Raw genomic sequence first — 16,750 nt, forward strand, 5'->3', positions numbered from 1 at the left:
TGACACTCATGGTGTTTCCTCCCTCAAACCATTCATTGCAGTAATAAATGAGCACTTCACTTGAACAGTGGACAGATGCTGTCTATTTAGAAAAGTGAGTCATTCACACCCAATTGTTATTGCTGAAAACCTGTGGTGCTTAAATATGTTTTATATTCATAACATTCTTTAATCAGTATTGAACTGCTTTTCTTTCTTCTGCCTTTAGGTTTTGTTTTGACACAACACAGGAATGATTGTAAACATGAATAACACAGTTAGTTTTTAGCTGGTAAAGGCATATGGGTTATAACTGTTCATGTTCTTCTAAAATACAATGGTAGTACAATATTAGGTCCCTGATGCCTGTGTTCTTTCTGCCATAGGTGTTGGATTGAAACCTAAGTCAAGAAAACAACTTGCAAGATGAAAAGCTGGCTGCAAAAGGTTCTCTGCAGCCTAGTGGATGTTTGAAAGAGTGCAGAAAGCTTTCTTACTTGCAGAGCTGATGGAGCTGCTCCACATGAACATTGTTCAAGACATCAGTTCTCAGCCTTTTTTGTGGAAGCTCCACTGGTTTTTACCAGACCAAGGCCTCAGGCTCCTGTTCAGTTGCAAATTATGGATTAGAATGTATACAAATGAACAGGAGGCAAAAGGCACTAATTACAATGGAAAGTGGTACATGGGCTTGCCAGGGAGCAGGGTTACTAGTCACAAAATTCTAATGCTCCAGTATCAGTTTGATGTTCCAAATATTTACACTGAAATGTAAACTTTTCACTCTCTTTAATGTTGTCACCCGAGTGGAATGTTCCCAGAGTGGAAGTGATGGTGCAATAACTTAAGCCAGGGGATTTCAACCTTTTTTGGTCAGTGTACCCACAGCGGCCAGTCGAGAAGCGGGGAGTCTCCCAGCGTCCGATTGACAACTGGGGAGGGGATGGGCAAAACCAGAAGTGTCGGCAACGCACAGCACTTGGTGCCGGCAAAAACAAAAGTGCCAGTGGCATGTGGTGCATGGCAGCGCAAAGTGCTGATCGCCCCGCTTCTCTATGCCACTGCCACATACCCCCTGAGGCATTCCCAAGTGCCCCTGGGGGTACGTGTACCCCTGGTTGACAACCCCTGACTTAAACCATTACTTGCATTCCCATAACAGAGAAGTACTCAGTTGCCAAGTGTTGTACATCATGCCTCTTCCTTAGTCTACTAACTTTCCACACCTGCTTCATCTACTGGTCCATAATGCGAGAAAGTCAGCTTCTCCAGCATTACCAGTCCTACTCCATGGCATTCTGTCTCTAGGCAATATTCAACTAATTATTGAGGTTGAAGTCTTGTTTCCTTGGACCCTTGTCAGCATTTTTTGTTAGTGGACACAGAAGGGCTCCAAACCATTGAAATTCAGAGCTGCCAAATTTTGTACAGCTACATGTATGTCACTCCCCTTTGGTGATGTGTCAGGGGGGCATGTGCCCCCCCAGATTTCTGCACCACAGTGAGGAATGGGGCTGTAGCCTGTCCAGACCCTGGGCCCAGCAGCAGTGGGGGTGGTGGCGGCACATGATATCTGTGCCAACGGTAGGGCACGCTGCTGCAGCCTGGTTGGACCCAGCATCCGGCAGCAGTGGCTGCATCAGTGCAAAGTTGTGCCCCCCGAACTGCGGCAGCAGTAGTGTGGAATTGTACTTCCCTCAGTGTCAGCACGTGCATACTGTCTAAATCGCTCTCAGTCTGAGGTGTGCTGTTCAACAAGGTGGGAGCTAACAGAAGTCTGTCCCTTCAGGGTCCACTGAAGGGAGTAGGAATTGGGAAAGAACCAGGTCAACATGCAGGAATTGGAGTGACTGGGGTGCTTGGAGAAGTCAGTGAAAAATTAGATGGACTCAAGGCAGGGGGGGATGGGGACTCAGGGTGGCAACAAGCATGTCTGTTGTCTAGGACCTGAAATCCCCCTCCAAAAAATTTGAGAGATTGGCAAGATCTGGGGAAAGCTCTCCTTCACTGCTCATCCCCATCTCTTTAGGGCTCCTTTCCTTTGCTTTCTCCCCATTCCATGTCTCACTGTAGCAAAGCATAGCAATCTGGTCCCTTGAGAAGGAACATCAGTGTGTAGAGAAAACAGTCTTTGCACACAGTGCAGCTGTTCAGAAACAGTAATTTTGCTGTCAGGAAGGAAATTCCTGCAATTGTACTGGATATATAATGTTCCAACAGCCCAGATGTAATCTGTGCTAGGATAGCTAAGCATGCATCATCCCCAGTACACAGTATGTACTTTTCCTTGCAAGGGGAGAAAAGAGTCATCAACATGCCCACAATTTTCCTTAAAGCATGTTGTACTGTACCTGGTAGTTTGCGTAATTCCTAAATTGCCTCAGTCTTTAGAATTTGCAGTTACTTAACTTTTCTCTACCCGTTAATAGACACCCCCCCCAACATGTTAAAAAAGGAGAACTGGATAAGTTAGTTGGCTTGCATCTGCCTAGTGGAAGGCTGAGACAAGCATCTGTATACCTGGCATGTATGTGTTTAATCATATCAACCTTTCAGATCCCAGGGCCCCATGCAGCAGTGAGGCACTCTGGCCTGGGAACATTTCCCCCAGGCCAGGTCCCTACTGAGTAGGTTGGTAACAGAGGCTTCCTCAGCCCTGAAAGTAGACACTTCAACAAAATGGATCAGCTGCTGCTCTTTCCCACCCAGCTGTTAGGTTGGTTCTCTGATGAGTAGGATGATGAATCTAAGGCCTATGCACTTCAAGGCCAGCAGTAGAGTAAATGCCTCAGTAGCCTTCCTGTCAGTTGGCAGGAAGGTAACGTTCTAGTTGAGTGCTTAGACAAAGCAGCAATTACTTCCAAAGGCCACAGAACTAATCAGCTGTCTCAGTTCGCTACCTCTATAGCAGCTCTCTGACTACCTGTCTCTTTCCTGACCGACCCCCATGAGCGCTTAAGATAAGCGATGTTTTTCTCCATTTTTCTTTTAAGTCAGCGATGTTAAAGGCAAGTTCACACTCCAGTGTTCCACCAGGAGGGTGTCTAAACTGGCTGTATGGATCTTTAGAAACACAGAGTACATAGGATGAGGATAGGGGCAGACTGCTAACAGACCAATCCTTTGCTGCTCCTTCATTCACATTCTTATCTCCTAAAAAAACCCAAAAAACCCTAACTGCCATGAGACCAGCTGTCAATTCTGTTAAAACCTTCTTGGATGTAACCCAGAATGTAGAAGGCCATAGTCTCAGCTGCTATTGCTTAGGGTAGCCCCATCAGAATCAAAAGAGCAATGTCAATTTAATACCAGATGAAAACCCATCCCAGAACCTATTTTAACTTGCTTAGCACACAAAGCTTCAATTAAGGTGATAAGAACTCAAAATAAGTGTCCCCAAGACATCAGAGTGGTTCTTCAGCACAACTAGGAATGACTAGATCATGACATTTGATAATTTAACAGGGAAAAAAAGCATGAAGGAGGAAGAGGGGAGTCTCTCCCTTTTGAATGCTCTCTTTATACACCACAAAGTAAAAGGGACACAATTCTAATTTTTAGAAGTATTCTTTGGAGAAATCATCTCTGAAAAGAGGCAAGGGCTGGTTTGGATTAGCTGTATAGTTTGGAGCTTTCAGGCCGGTTGTGGCTTCAATGCACTCCAACTCTTCTGCCAGCTTTAGAGGGAGGCATGTTTTGTCTAGATCAGGGTGGGCAAAATGCAGCCAGCGGGCCAGATGCGGTCTGATTTATCTGCCCCTGGCTGCGTGTCATGCAGCCCTCGATGGCTTGTGAAAACTCAGTAAGTGGCACTCTGCCCAAAATAATTGCCTGCCCTGATCTACATGATTCCCCCAGTGAACAAGCTTGCTTTAAAATTTGCAGAAGTTTCAAGTTGAACTTAATTCTAGCTCTAAGCTGTATTAGGACCAGATGATTTTAAAAACTATAAGCAAAATTTGAGAATTTTAAAAAATCTGAGTATAGTGCAAATACTTAGAATTGAATTAATTAGATCATTTTGAACATCAGAGGAATTTAACCCAGGGATAGAGCTCTTCAGATCATCTTAGATAAATCTAAGCTAATGTGAAAACAAATATATAAAACCAGACTGAAGGGCAAGAATCAGAAAATGCTTCCTTTAAATTAAAAACATCTTTGGCCTTGTACAGACATTCAGTTTCTCCTAGGAGAATTGCTGCTGTCCTAGGAAAAACCACAAATATGCAGATGTTCAGGCCTTTTTCCAGAGTAAAAATGGCCGCTTTAGAAGAAAAATAACCTGGCACAACCAGGGTTAAACCACTTCCAGGAGAGTTTCTACTGGGAAAGCAAATGTCTGTACATGCTGAGGAGACAGGCTGACCATGGGATGTCATCTGTTGCCAAGCAGAATAAAGAAGCCTGCAGAGCATACTGTGATGTGTGCAAACCTCTCCCCCTGCCCCCACCTCACTGCACAGTATCAGCACTACAGCTCTCCACTCTTCAGGGCTTCATCATTCAAATGTATGTACCCATAGTTGTGTACGTTTTTCTACCATGAGAATTTTCCTAAGTTATTTGAATGTGGGTACACAGCCTTTGCTTTTACATATTTTGGACTGTTTTTATATTTTGAAATTAAGATCTCTGTTTAATTTTTGAAGCTAACTATCATATAGCACCAAATTTTTTTAATCCCTCCAGGGAAAAATTTTAAATAATTTAAGATGTAAATACTTTTCCCCCCTCTCACGAACATTTAAAAATAATTATGGGTGATGGGAGAGTAGTGAATGCCCCAAAGGACCCTTTCCTATCCTCTGTATGCATTCCATCCCCCCACCCCCGCTGATGAAAATTGCAACCTCTTGCACTCAGGATTATGGATGCTGCTCCTAATATGCAACATTGAGAGTTTATCACTCCAAAGGTGCTAGGAAGATAGCACAGCTACAACTCCCCCTGAAAAAGTGTACTGTCAAGCTAAAGGGAGGCACATCGTGTACAGAAGTGAGCTCTAAATTGGCTCCAAAGAAAGGTCATTTAGTTTATACAATCCAGGCAGTTATTTTCCTCTATATAATGAACACAGAGTTGGGTTCTGTGGTAACTATTCTAATTTGTACTTTTCTCCCCACTGCCCCAAGTTGTTTCCTTCAGGGATTGAAAGCAGGATCTGATGCCCTAGGCTGACCAAGTGTAGTGCAGATCACAGCTGAAGAGATAAAAAGTTAAGCTTTGAGATTCATTTAAATATATCAAGCAGCCACTTCACCCCCCCACACATATTTTGTATGCTCTGTAGAGCAGTAACTACCTCCCTCTGGGTTTGGAAAGTTTTGCACATTTGGGCTGCTATTCTATTCTAAACACTATAAACAATTTTTCACTGTGCCTATTGCTTGCAATACCTAGGCCTCAACCACTGCATTTTGTAATACTTTTCCCAGAAAGCCACAGGTGTGCACATTAGTAGAATCACTGACTTGTAGAATCACTGGCTTGTGAGGCACAAGACTGAAAGCAATCTCCTGTAAAATAGACAGCCTGCTAATACACACTGACTTTGTGCTCTGCTTTTACAACACAGAACTCCAGGCTTGGCTTTGGGGGAGAGCAGCATTAACTTCCTTGAGGGCTGTAGGACTCAGCAGCTGTGAAAGTTTGGCCACTTAATTTGATATTTAAATATACATAAACTTTACATAAATATTATAAACTTTACATTACCTACTAAGGTTTGAGGTAAAGTTGGAGTCAAACAAAGTTTGGTCATTTGACCGATCAAATATTGGTCAAAAATTTTAACAAATTGCCAATCGGTCCAGCTAATATACAGAATAGGCACAAATTTTCCATTAAGAAATGTGTCAAAAACAATAAAAAATCATTTTCTGGTAAGAAAACTACAAAAAAATTAGCTTTTTTTGTAAAATTGCTTTATTCTTTGATTGGTCAAAAAATATGCAGTCAGTGGACCAGTCAATTGACAATATTTGACCGGTCAATTGACTAGCTTGCCAGCCCACAAACTTTGAGATGAAGGGTCCTGTTGTCCTACTCTAATGACAGGTATTTTTGATGGTTAACAAGCAAACTAAGTATTATCAAACAGATCATTAATATTTTAAAAACATATTGGGCATCTTTACATGTGTTCCAGGGGTTGGGGGGGGGGGGGGGGTTAATTATATTGTCTCCCGCCACTCTAACTAACGTGCCCGGAGCATCTCTTGTATTTAGCTCCCTGTGCTTCAAAATGGCAGTACGGGAACTTTAACTAAAACTTATTTGACAAGCTTTCATTAAAGCACCCCCACCGCCATTTGAAGCATGGGGATGCTGAATACACGGGACACCAAACCTGCTAGAGCATGCTAATTAGCACGCTTCAGCAGACTTGATTAATTGTAATCACAGCATGTTGGAGCAGATGTCCCGGACATCTACAGGCACCCTATAACTATTCCTTTTGAAGACTTATGAAACTATTCTGCAAATCTACTTTCAGACAAGTCAAAGCTTGCAAATGCACAAGTAAATCTTCATGAATTCAGAGAGGAACAAGCTTCAAAGGGTTCCTTGATGATGCCCAAGGAGCATGTGCAATTTTCCTCCTCTTCTGTTAGACCTTTTTGTTAGCCAGGGGCAAGAAAATGGGATGGGTTAAAAAAAATAAAAGAATCAAGGCAGAAACCATGTGTAGTGGCAGGTGGAAGTGTATGTGTTCTGAGAACCCCTCTATCAGCTGCACTCATTGTATCAGTAAAATACTAATTTCAGTGCATTTGATAAGCCTCTGAATCATGTTGTCACCTGAGCAGTGCCAATGATGGTAAAACATATTTTGGCACACTAGTATATTCCAGTGCTGGTCACTAGAACATTATTGTCTGATGTAATTTTAGTACACTGGAAAGAACAAAATATAATTTGCTTACATTGAGCCAAGTGCTGTTCCCTACAGGCTTTCAAACTTTATTTCTAGAAAGCTAGTATTTAGTATATTACATTTTTCCTGGGTACATTAACACCTTCTCTCCTGTTTTAGCACATGTCTTACAATGGTGGGAAAAAAGTTCCCATTCTAATATGTTTATGAACAAGTGCAGAGATGATAATGTTTCCAAAATTTGGAAAACTTGCATTTTTTTCTTATGTTTCTTGCAGATACCACTAAACCATAAGGCAACATTCTAGTTCTTGGCCAACATTTTCTTTTAAACCATAAAAAATTGTACTTGGTTATACTGGGTATCATTCTGTTCCACCTATATGAAGCCACCTTAGTTAAGCAACCATGGGCACTTTTACATGTACTCCAAGGGTGAGGAAAGCACTGCCACGGCTTGTGTATCAGCATTCCCATGCTTAAAAATGGCGGCTGGGGCGCTTGAACTAACGCTCATTCTACAAGCATTAGTTCAAGCACCCCACCACCATTTTTAACTGCCGGGATGCTGATACATGAGACATAGGAGGCTACAGAAGTGTGGTAATTGCCATGCTCCAGCAGACTTTGCGCTTGTGTATAGGCACCCCATATTTGTATCAGTTCCCTATTATTACAGTACATACAGGTTTTAGTCTTACTATAGAAGCATATCCCAGTGATTAATAAAACTGATCCAAGAAATACCAGTCTAATAGAATGGTGATTTATAGGAAATACCTCATGCAAGTATTTTTAGGAATATTTTTCCATTTTAAATCCAAATATTTTCAACATATTTTTCTGTTCAGCTCTAGATTCTACTCTCGAGCTGGACAGAAACTCTTAAAGGCTTGTTTTCTGGTTTTGTGTCCTCTCTCTAAGCCTCAGACTCCCCATTTGCAGGAGAATAATTACTTAGGCCACAGGTATGTTATTAGGCTTAATGCATTAGTGTTTCTAAAGCCCCTTGCTATCTTTGGAGCATTCTTTATTATTCATATTGGAGTGGTACCAGAGGTCCCTGCCAGCACTGAGGCCACGTTTCACTTTGGCACCATTCAAAATAGCTTCTGCCTCAAAGAGTTCAGTCTGACATTGGGCAAAAACATACATGACTAGGTATAATGGAATGGGAGAGGGAGAAAAAGTGCAACAAGGATAGAAGCAGGTGCAATTTTGTGCATAGCTAGGTAGTTTTTAAATACATTAATTATTTCTTGCTATAAATTATGAATTAGAGTTATAATCATTCCTATTGGCCACATCTATGAATCTATGAATCAGCCTAACCATTGCTACTAGGCACTAGTAAGGTAATCATGACAGAAAATCATGAAACATTTAAGAGAGGACAAAATAATAGTTTCCCAGATGAACTCAGGGAGGGCATTTCGTAGAAAATGGCTAGTAAGGGAGAAGGCGCCAAAGCATTCATGGAAGAACTAGACAAGCAGTTTTATAAAAGCTTTAAAGGAATGAAAAGGATTGCCTAATGTGATGCATTTTCATGACATTGCTCTCCATAGTTAACATTTTGTTTGCATATTTGTTTCTCATGAAGGATTGTTAAAAATCTTTTGGATAAAGCTGGTCAAAATAGCATGCAAAATTTTGATAGTTTTCCTTTAGGATGATAAGTCTGCTCTCAGCTCATGGAGTGGTTGAAATGATCCAAACCAAAGGAATGGCTTTTATCTGGTTTAAAAATCCATTTAAAGTGATGCAACTTTCTGACTGTGCTAGTCCTTTACAAATAATGCACTCACTTGGCTTGCATTTATCTTCAGGAAGGGTACTGGAATTCTATTTGGTGAAGAAACATCATTTGTGAAGCCATTAATGTGTTCACATTTAAACAGCGTGTCATATTTGTGCTGCAGAACCCATTTCTTAACCCTGCTAGGACTATTCCACAATAAAAATGGCTTTTCCTATGATTTATTGCTGCTGTGTTGTACTGAAATATAAAACCTTTGAAAAGGCTTGGTGCAAAGGAAGTTGCTCATAATATGCACGTGCATAATAGATGCCGAGAACACCAATGGATCAGAGAAAGCAAACTCCTCTACATTTAGCTACTGTGAAGGGAAAGCTTTCCATTGCAGTTATTTTGGTACCACTTGAAGGCTTGGCAGTCAAATAATCCTACTTTGAGCAAGAATTTCAGGGCCAGAGGCTCAGTAGGCTTAAATCTGTGTAGTTCCATTAAAGTCAATGGAGCTATGGCAGTGTGCAATAGCTGAGGATTTGGCTCCTAGTCTTTGCAATAAGGTCAGTGATAATACTGAGATTGGCTTTCTCTATGTACATAACAGTATTGCAAGAAAATGGTCTGTGCAGAAGAGCTCTAGAACTGAATACTTTAATGAATGTTAATATTTAAGCTGAATTGCACAAGCGTGTCTAAAGTTTTATATGATATGTTTCAAATGGAAACACTGTTTTTACTGTAGACTGCTGAGTGAAATGTCAGCTCTTAAAGCATAAGATTCAACAATAATATTGGCCAAGCAAATGCCAACCGAAAAGCACTTTTCTCCTAATGAGTTTTCTTTCCTGATCTTGGAACAGAAACTGAATTTGCCTTAGTTTATGAAGCTACTTACCCAAGTAAGACTTTTGTAGAAAGTTAGATCTCACATTTTACGTTTAAGAGCAACTATTGAATTAAGTCCCTGCAGCGAAACTGCCCAGCCTGGGATCAATGTGTCAAGGAGAGGTGTTTTGAAACAGGGAACACCGAAATATAATTTAACTTTAGACTTAAATTTTAGCCTTATTACTCTCGATTGTCTGGGATGATCTTAGATTTTAACTAAGACACTTTTCTTTTTTCTATCTGCCACTATAGAATAGTCAGTCTTAAAAGTTTGCCAGTTGCCTTCAGTAACAAAGTAGCTTTTCTTCAGTAATACCGCAGAGAGACAGTTACCTCATCTGAGGCAGAGTTGGCAAGGTTTTAAGGGCAATCATGAAACCCGATCAGATGCATCTCAGGCTAATTATAATCTACCTTAGTATTGTTTCTGATTTAACCATTGTCATTGCAAAAATACTAACAAAGAGAAAAAGCTAAATGGCCTTCTGCATACATTTTTTCTGTTTTTAGGACTGCCAGTAATTACAATGCAGAAATGAATAGTGTTTGTTTAATACTTGTAATAAAAAAGAACCTGGTTGGTGTTGTCTGCCTTTCTTATTACTATTATTTATTATATCACAGCTCTGTTTACAGAGACCAAGCCATCTCAATAGGTTGCTTTGGTTAATAATTTCTGACAAACGTTATTTTTGTCCCCATAAAGATGTAGGAGCATATAGTCAGCTGGTGTAAATCACTTGTGTAGCATTGACTTCCTTGGAGTCAGGATGATTTACACATGCTGAGAGTCTGACCACAGCATACTTTCCTGGATGTTTTCCTTTTGTTCTTTTCTATTTTTAGGTGAATTGGTCAGTTCCCATCATGTTACACAACTGGAGACAACACTTGTCCTTTTATTTATATCCTACTGTCTTTTGAGTTCTTGCCTCTATGTATTTATTTAAACACTCCCCTTTCACTTTGCTTTCTGTTTAATGCTATTAACTATGGGACTGCTTCTCATCGCAACATTCCCCAATTTAATCTTGATTATACAATACCTGTTTGTGAACTTTCATCCCTATAAAATGGCTGCATTAAGCAGAAACCACTAGCAGAGACATGCCATAAGATGAGTCAATCAGCAGCCAAAGCAGAATGTCCCCAAACTCAAACAACCATATTGCCATTAATAATCTGGTTCAAAATGGAAAGTATCTTCCCAGTTTAAATACCAAGCTGATGAGTTATTTCCAACTCAACTGCCAAAAAACCCCCAACCCTCACTCAGTTGGCTAAATTCTGACTGGCCTCATCTGGATGCACAGCAACATGGAAGGAAGACAAAAGCCTTCTTTTCTCTTCCTGTAATCCCCTTCTACTGTGTTTCATGTGCGGACAGACAGGATTCATTCCACTCAAGAGCTACCTGTCCCAGGTCAGAAGAAGGAATCAGGTATGACTCCTCTTTGTCCCCAGCTGCTGCCTGAGAACTGGCCACCAAAGTAAGGTACACACTGAGGATCAAAGCCTGGTTTTGAGAACCCAGTCCCTGAGCATCTAAAGCTAAACATCCTCCTATATGACATATTTGATTAATACCTAAGAAGGACCTTTTGGGTCTTCTCTTTGTGTCTTTATTATCTGACCTTTTTCTAAAGCTTACCATTTGTCTTGCATATTGTAGGATGTGACTCTACCTGTGTGTTGTAATTTTCCCTTAGAGAGATCTGTTTGTATTTTTATCCTTTGAAAATAAACATCTACTGAAGCACCTCTGATTTTGTGATACTAGAATCATTTTCAAGTGCTACTAATAACTGTATATTTACTTCCTATTGGATTATGGCGTATCTCCTTGATGAACACAATGGTGAGCTTATTGTTACTGAAACAGAACGTCTTCTTAGCTGGTCATTCCCAGACCTGAACTGGAGTTAATCTATTTCGTCCTATTTAGATATCAAGCAAAGCAAAGTTAGCAAAGCAGAGTTGTGCAAATCAATCAAGTCTTCTCAATTAGTCATTCATTCTTTGTTGTTGTGTTTTAGCAAAACAGTGTAGTTCTGACATTGGTTTCTAATCCATGGAGTTTGAGTTATTCTAAACCTAGATCTAATTTACTTAAATCCTAGAACAAAACCTATGGTCCATCAATAGTATAGTGATGGATGTGACTCAAAAGCCTGAATAGGACTGAAAAGCTATGGCCCCAAATCCTATTCCCATTGGTAACTGCAAAAGTTGCAAGGTTATACTTAAAGATGGAGAGTAAGCACTTGACAGACTTAAGGACAGGGCATCCTGTTGCCAATTGTGCTATTGTGCCAGACAGCAACATCTTATAATGCTAAAGCGTTTACCAATTACTTTTTAAAAGTCCTGGATTTTCCTAACTGCATGCCAACCACTACACATCCACCATCTGATGTATTTTCTCCCCTTAAACTGGATTGGCCTATTTGAGAGAGTCAGCAATTGCTCTCCATTTGCATTAAGAAGGAAAACCTTCATGAAAAAATTATCCGCGTTACCTCAACTCAAAACAAAAAATCTGCTCCATCCCAAAAATAGGAACAAGAACTATAGTCTACTTATTATCTGCTCCTGATCCAGAGTCCATGAAGACCAGAGGCAATGGAAAGAAATGGGCCTTGGGCTAGGATCAAAGCATAGGGGTTATGTGATTGCTCTTCAGACTCAGACTATATACTGCAGAATACTGTACTTTTTGGTTAAAGAATAAGCTACAAGTTTTTGAGAGACAAAAGACCACATTATATTCCACCTAGTAGGTGAACAAGCAGCCTTTCAGATCTGTCCCCCATCACAGTCTCATTAGTAAACTAAGAAGATACAGTCTAGATGAAAGTACTGTACAATGTATACATAATTAACTGATTGAATCACTGTGCACAAAGAATAGTCAATGGCTCAATGTCTAAGTGGGAAGAGGTATTGGGCTTCCAGATGTCTGCCCTGGATCTGGTTCTATTTAATACCTTCATAATGATTTGGAGGCTAGGATTTAGCCCACAGGTAGTTAGGACATTTGCAGAAAACATTATGCTAGGTGGAACTTTAGAGTTTCGGATTAGGATTCAGAATGACCTTGAAAAAAATGGAAAAGTGGTTCAAGATCAAATTGAATTAAATTCAGAAAGATCAAATGTGAAGTCCTGCACTTAAGACAGAATAATCACATGTAGAAATACAAAGTAGAGAGCAACTAGCTAGGCTGTAGTATTGCAGAAAAGGACATAGGGCTAAGGTGGACTGCAAGCTGAATATGAGTCAACAGTGAGCTGCCAAAAAGGCCAGTAGCTTACTAGAAAGGTGAGGGAAGTTCTTCCATTTTGTTCAGTACAGGTGAGTAGTGTGTCCAGTTTCGGGCACTGCAGTTCAGCAAAGATGTGGGCAAATTAGGGTTCAGGAGAAACATGATTAGAGGTCTGGGGAAAATGACTTAAAAAAAGGGTGGTAAAAGGCTGGGCAGGGTGGCACCTTAGAGACTAACTTATTTAGAGAGACATGAGCTTTCATGGGCAGGAGCCTATTTCACCAGATGCTATGAAAGGGCAGGTAGCAGAGGCCTTAAAAAGAACGTATTATGGTCATTTTAAATACAAAGGATAGGGAAAGGGGGAGGAAAGGAGGGACACTGCTGGAATAGGTGCAGGTGAGTTGAAGAGATAAAAGGGAATAAACAAAGCAGTTAATGCAGTGAGGAGTGTAGGGGGTTATAAAAGCTGGGCCATGTAATAGAATAAAAATCCATAGTCTCTCTTGAGACCATACTTAACACAATCCAGTCTGTGGATAATTTCTTGCTCTTTAATTTCGTATTCAGTTAGTATGTCATATTCAAGTTAGTTTTTAAAGTTTTGCTGTTTGGGAATAGCTACTCTTAGGTCAGGGACGGAATGTCCAGGGAGATTAAAGTGTTCTGCCACAGGCTTTTGTGTCTTTTGGGAATTGATGCCAGATCAGTTTTCCATTCATTGATTCATGTAGGGATTGCCCCATCTGTCCAAGCAGACATCAGAAAGACGCTGTAAGCGAGTGATGGCATATGTGATGGTAGAGGAGCAAGTGAATGAACCCCAGATGTTATAATCCATATTGCTGGTCTACTGACAGTGTGATTGGTGTTGATGAGAAGTTGGAAGCTCTGTGATTATATAGTGATGTTTAATCAGGAGAAGAGAAAACTGAGGGAGGATTTGACAATGCACTTCAACAACAAACAGGGCACTTATAAAAAGGATGATGCTAGACTTTTTCCACTATCTACACAAGACACAACAGGGAATAATGATCTCAAATTACAACATGGGAAATTTAGGTTAGATATAAAAATTCTAACTCTGAGAGTGGTTAAGCATTGGAACTGATTACCTAGCTAATTTGTGAAATCTCCATCCTTGGACATTTTTTAAGAGCAGGTTACACAAACAATTGTCTGGTTTAGATTGGGATGATTCTACTATGAATAGCGAGCTAAATGACTTTGTGAAGTCCCTTTTAACCCTAACAGAGTCCATGCAAGTCTGTTAATGAATCCACTTCTGTAAGAACCAACATTTTGCACTTGATATTGAGTCACATCAGCATGGGCACATCTACATGTTCATTTTTGCACTTTTTCTACTGCGCATTAAATGTAGTACCTCTAATGTAAGGAACTAAATAATAATGTCCTAATGCACAGTTGGGAAAACGCATCCTCTTTTAGTGAAGCTTAATGTGCAGTAGCCTAATTTTACTGTGAATTACTGTATTAGTATGGTTTTTGACATGATGCACTAATGCACTGCACATTAAAGCTCATGTTTAGATGCACCCATTGAGGAGGACCCAACCATCTTTTTTGTATTAACAATTTTTGCAGAAACTTGAGCAGAGCAGAGTAGAATCACACTTAGATGCCCAAGTCCACATATGCTACTAAAATTTGGACTGGAATCTGGCCGAAAGTGTGTCACTATCATTTGTCCAACAAACCAGTACCAAAAAGATGCCTGAAGAGCATTTAGTTTTTGGTATTTGTTTTTATACAAAGCACAAGAGACAAAAAAACTCAATACCCCCATTTAAAGTACTCACTTATTGGGTTTCTTTTCTCTTACCACTGCTGCTTGTCCCTGACTGGCTTATTTAAGTTGGATGGAAAGAGAAATCTCTTGATGTGGCAGATCTTATTTTTTTTAAATCATTATAATCCTTAGCTGACATTTATTTCCTTCCTAAAAGAAATAATGAAGCGTGTTTTAATTAAACAAGAAGCACTGGAGTTTAACAATACTTCAATCACAAAATAGTTTAACAACATGTTATCCTTTCACAGCTCTTTTCAGCAATATTTGCTTTGCTGAAGCACACCTAGACTCTGAAAATGTGAGCAGTTATTTGGTGAAGGCTAAATAATTCACCATTAGCAAAAAGAAAATAGTTGAAGTAAGTTTGCATCTTTGACCAGGTTCACAAAGACTAATAATTTATGGAGGGCATGGTGCCTTTCATTCCCCAAAGTCAGTAAAACAATGGACAAGGGTCCATGGTTTACATTACAAAAGGACCTCAAGGATTCAGGGATTCACATATTAAGGACTTTATGGTCATCTGACTTGAGTTTATCTATGGTACAGAGCAGATAATCTCAGTGGGTGCTTGTACACTTGACAAAGTTGACCTTTAAAGTGGCTGAATTGCTCTTTATCGCCACTTTAATGGCACCACTATTTACACCTGTGGCAGTGTATTTCACTTTAATTTCATCATGATGTACACTTGCAGTGGCGTATTTTACTTTAAATGGCCTTGTTAGGTAGCAAGGTAACACCCATCTGAAATATTTTACTTTGCTATGTATCTAATTGCAATGATGCATGGGGTGCTGGAAGCCCAGATGTGCTTAGGGAAGCTTGGGCTTGGTGGGCTCCCAGCACCCCGTCCACCATCCCCACCACCTTCTCCCGCTGCCAGCACACCCAGCCACCCTCCTGCTACCTTGTCGCATTGCCCCAGGGGCAAGCAAGCCGATTCCCGGGTGGTCTCAGCCAGCAGGGACAGTGAATGGGGCTCTGGAGCCTACCTGCCTCTCCTATGGCCAGGGGGCAAGCGGCCAGTGGGCCAAGCAGCCCATGAGCTGCAGGGGGCCCTGGACCTTCCCTCCACAGTGGTGGCACCCCCCTCCCTGGCGGCGGTCCTGGGGGTACTGCCACTGTGGAGGGAAGAACCAGAGGACCCCACACAGCTCAGGGGCTGTGAGACCCAGCAGCAGCTCATGCAGGCAGGCTCCACTGTGAACAAAATAGAAAAAAGTGGCAAGGGGCCTCATCTTTGGTTTTTTTCTCTCCCGGAGCCCACCTGCCTCCCACAGCTTTGGGGGGGTGAGCTGCCAGCAGGCTCTGAGATGCAGGGAGGCCCAATCCTTCCTTCCATGGTGGTGGCACCCCCCCAGGCAGCATCCACCCACTAGCAGCCCACCCGGGTGGTCCTGGAGGGTGCCACCACTATGGAAGGAAGCACCAGGGACCCACAGCTCAGGGACAGCTTGCCTTGCAGGTAGCTCATTCCCCAGCCTTGGGAGATGCAGGCAGGCTCCAGGAGAAAAAAAAAAGCAGTGATGAGCCTGATCCTTTTTCCTCTCTGCCCCCCCCCCCCCCCCGAGTCTCCCCCCCCCCAGCCAGTGCAGTCAGACCCTGAGAGAGCGGGGTCCCCCTGCCTCTCCCACAGCCAGGGGGGTGAGCTGCCAGTGGGTGAATGGTTCTGGAGCTTCAGGGGTCCCCAGTCCTTCCCTCTGTGGTGGTGGCGCCCCTGGGACCACTCAGGTGGGCTGCTAGTGGGCAGGTGCTGTGCAGGGGGCCGCCACCACCATGGAGGGATGGAGTGGGCCCCTCTGCAGCTCAGGGTATGTCGGCAGCTTGCCCCCTGGCCACAGGAGAGGTGGGCAGTCTCTGGGGAAAAAAAGAAGGATCGTGCCCCTCACCACTTTTTGTTTTTCTGGTGGAGCTTGCCCACGGCAGCCAGGGGGGAGGAGGGCACTGACAAAAGAGCCATCACTGTAACATGACAGAAGTCCCTAAATTGAAATGGTGGGTTTTTAATTGACACAATTAAAAAAGCACCATTTCAATTAGGAAAAACTAAACCCGTCACGCGTACAAGCAACTACTGGTTTCTGGGTGAAGCCCATAATTCTCACTTGACCTATAAGCTATGGTACAGAGGAGACGGGGGGGGGGGGGGGGGAGAAAAACCCA

The 16,750-nt window shown here is 41.8% G+C and overlaps 1 protein-coding gene across 1 annotated transcript in view; it reads left to right on the plus strand.

Annotated features, from left to right (window-relative positions):
• LRRC3B (leucine rich repeat containing 3B) overlaps window positions 1–11,256 on the plus strand; it is a 106,163-nt gene extending 94,907 nt beyond the window's left edge. Inside the window, exon 5 of the transcript XR_003093710.1 lies at window positions 366–11,256. The gene's annotated coding sequence lies outside the window, so the exon portion shown is untranslated. The remainder of the gene's footprint in view (window positions 1–365) is intronic.
• Window positions 11,257–16,750: the final 5,494 nt, after the last annotated feature.

The sequence above is a fragment of the Alligator sinensis genome, unplaced genomic scaffold (genome assembly GCF_000455745.1).
Source record: "Alligator sinensis unplaced genomic scaffold, ASM45574v1 scaffold181_1, whole genome shotgun sequence".
Lineage (NCBI taxonomy): Eukaryota > Metazoa > Chordata > Crocodylia > Alligatoridae > Alligator > Alligator sinensis.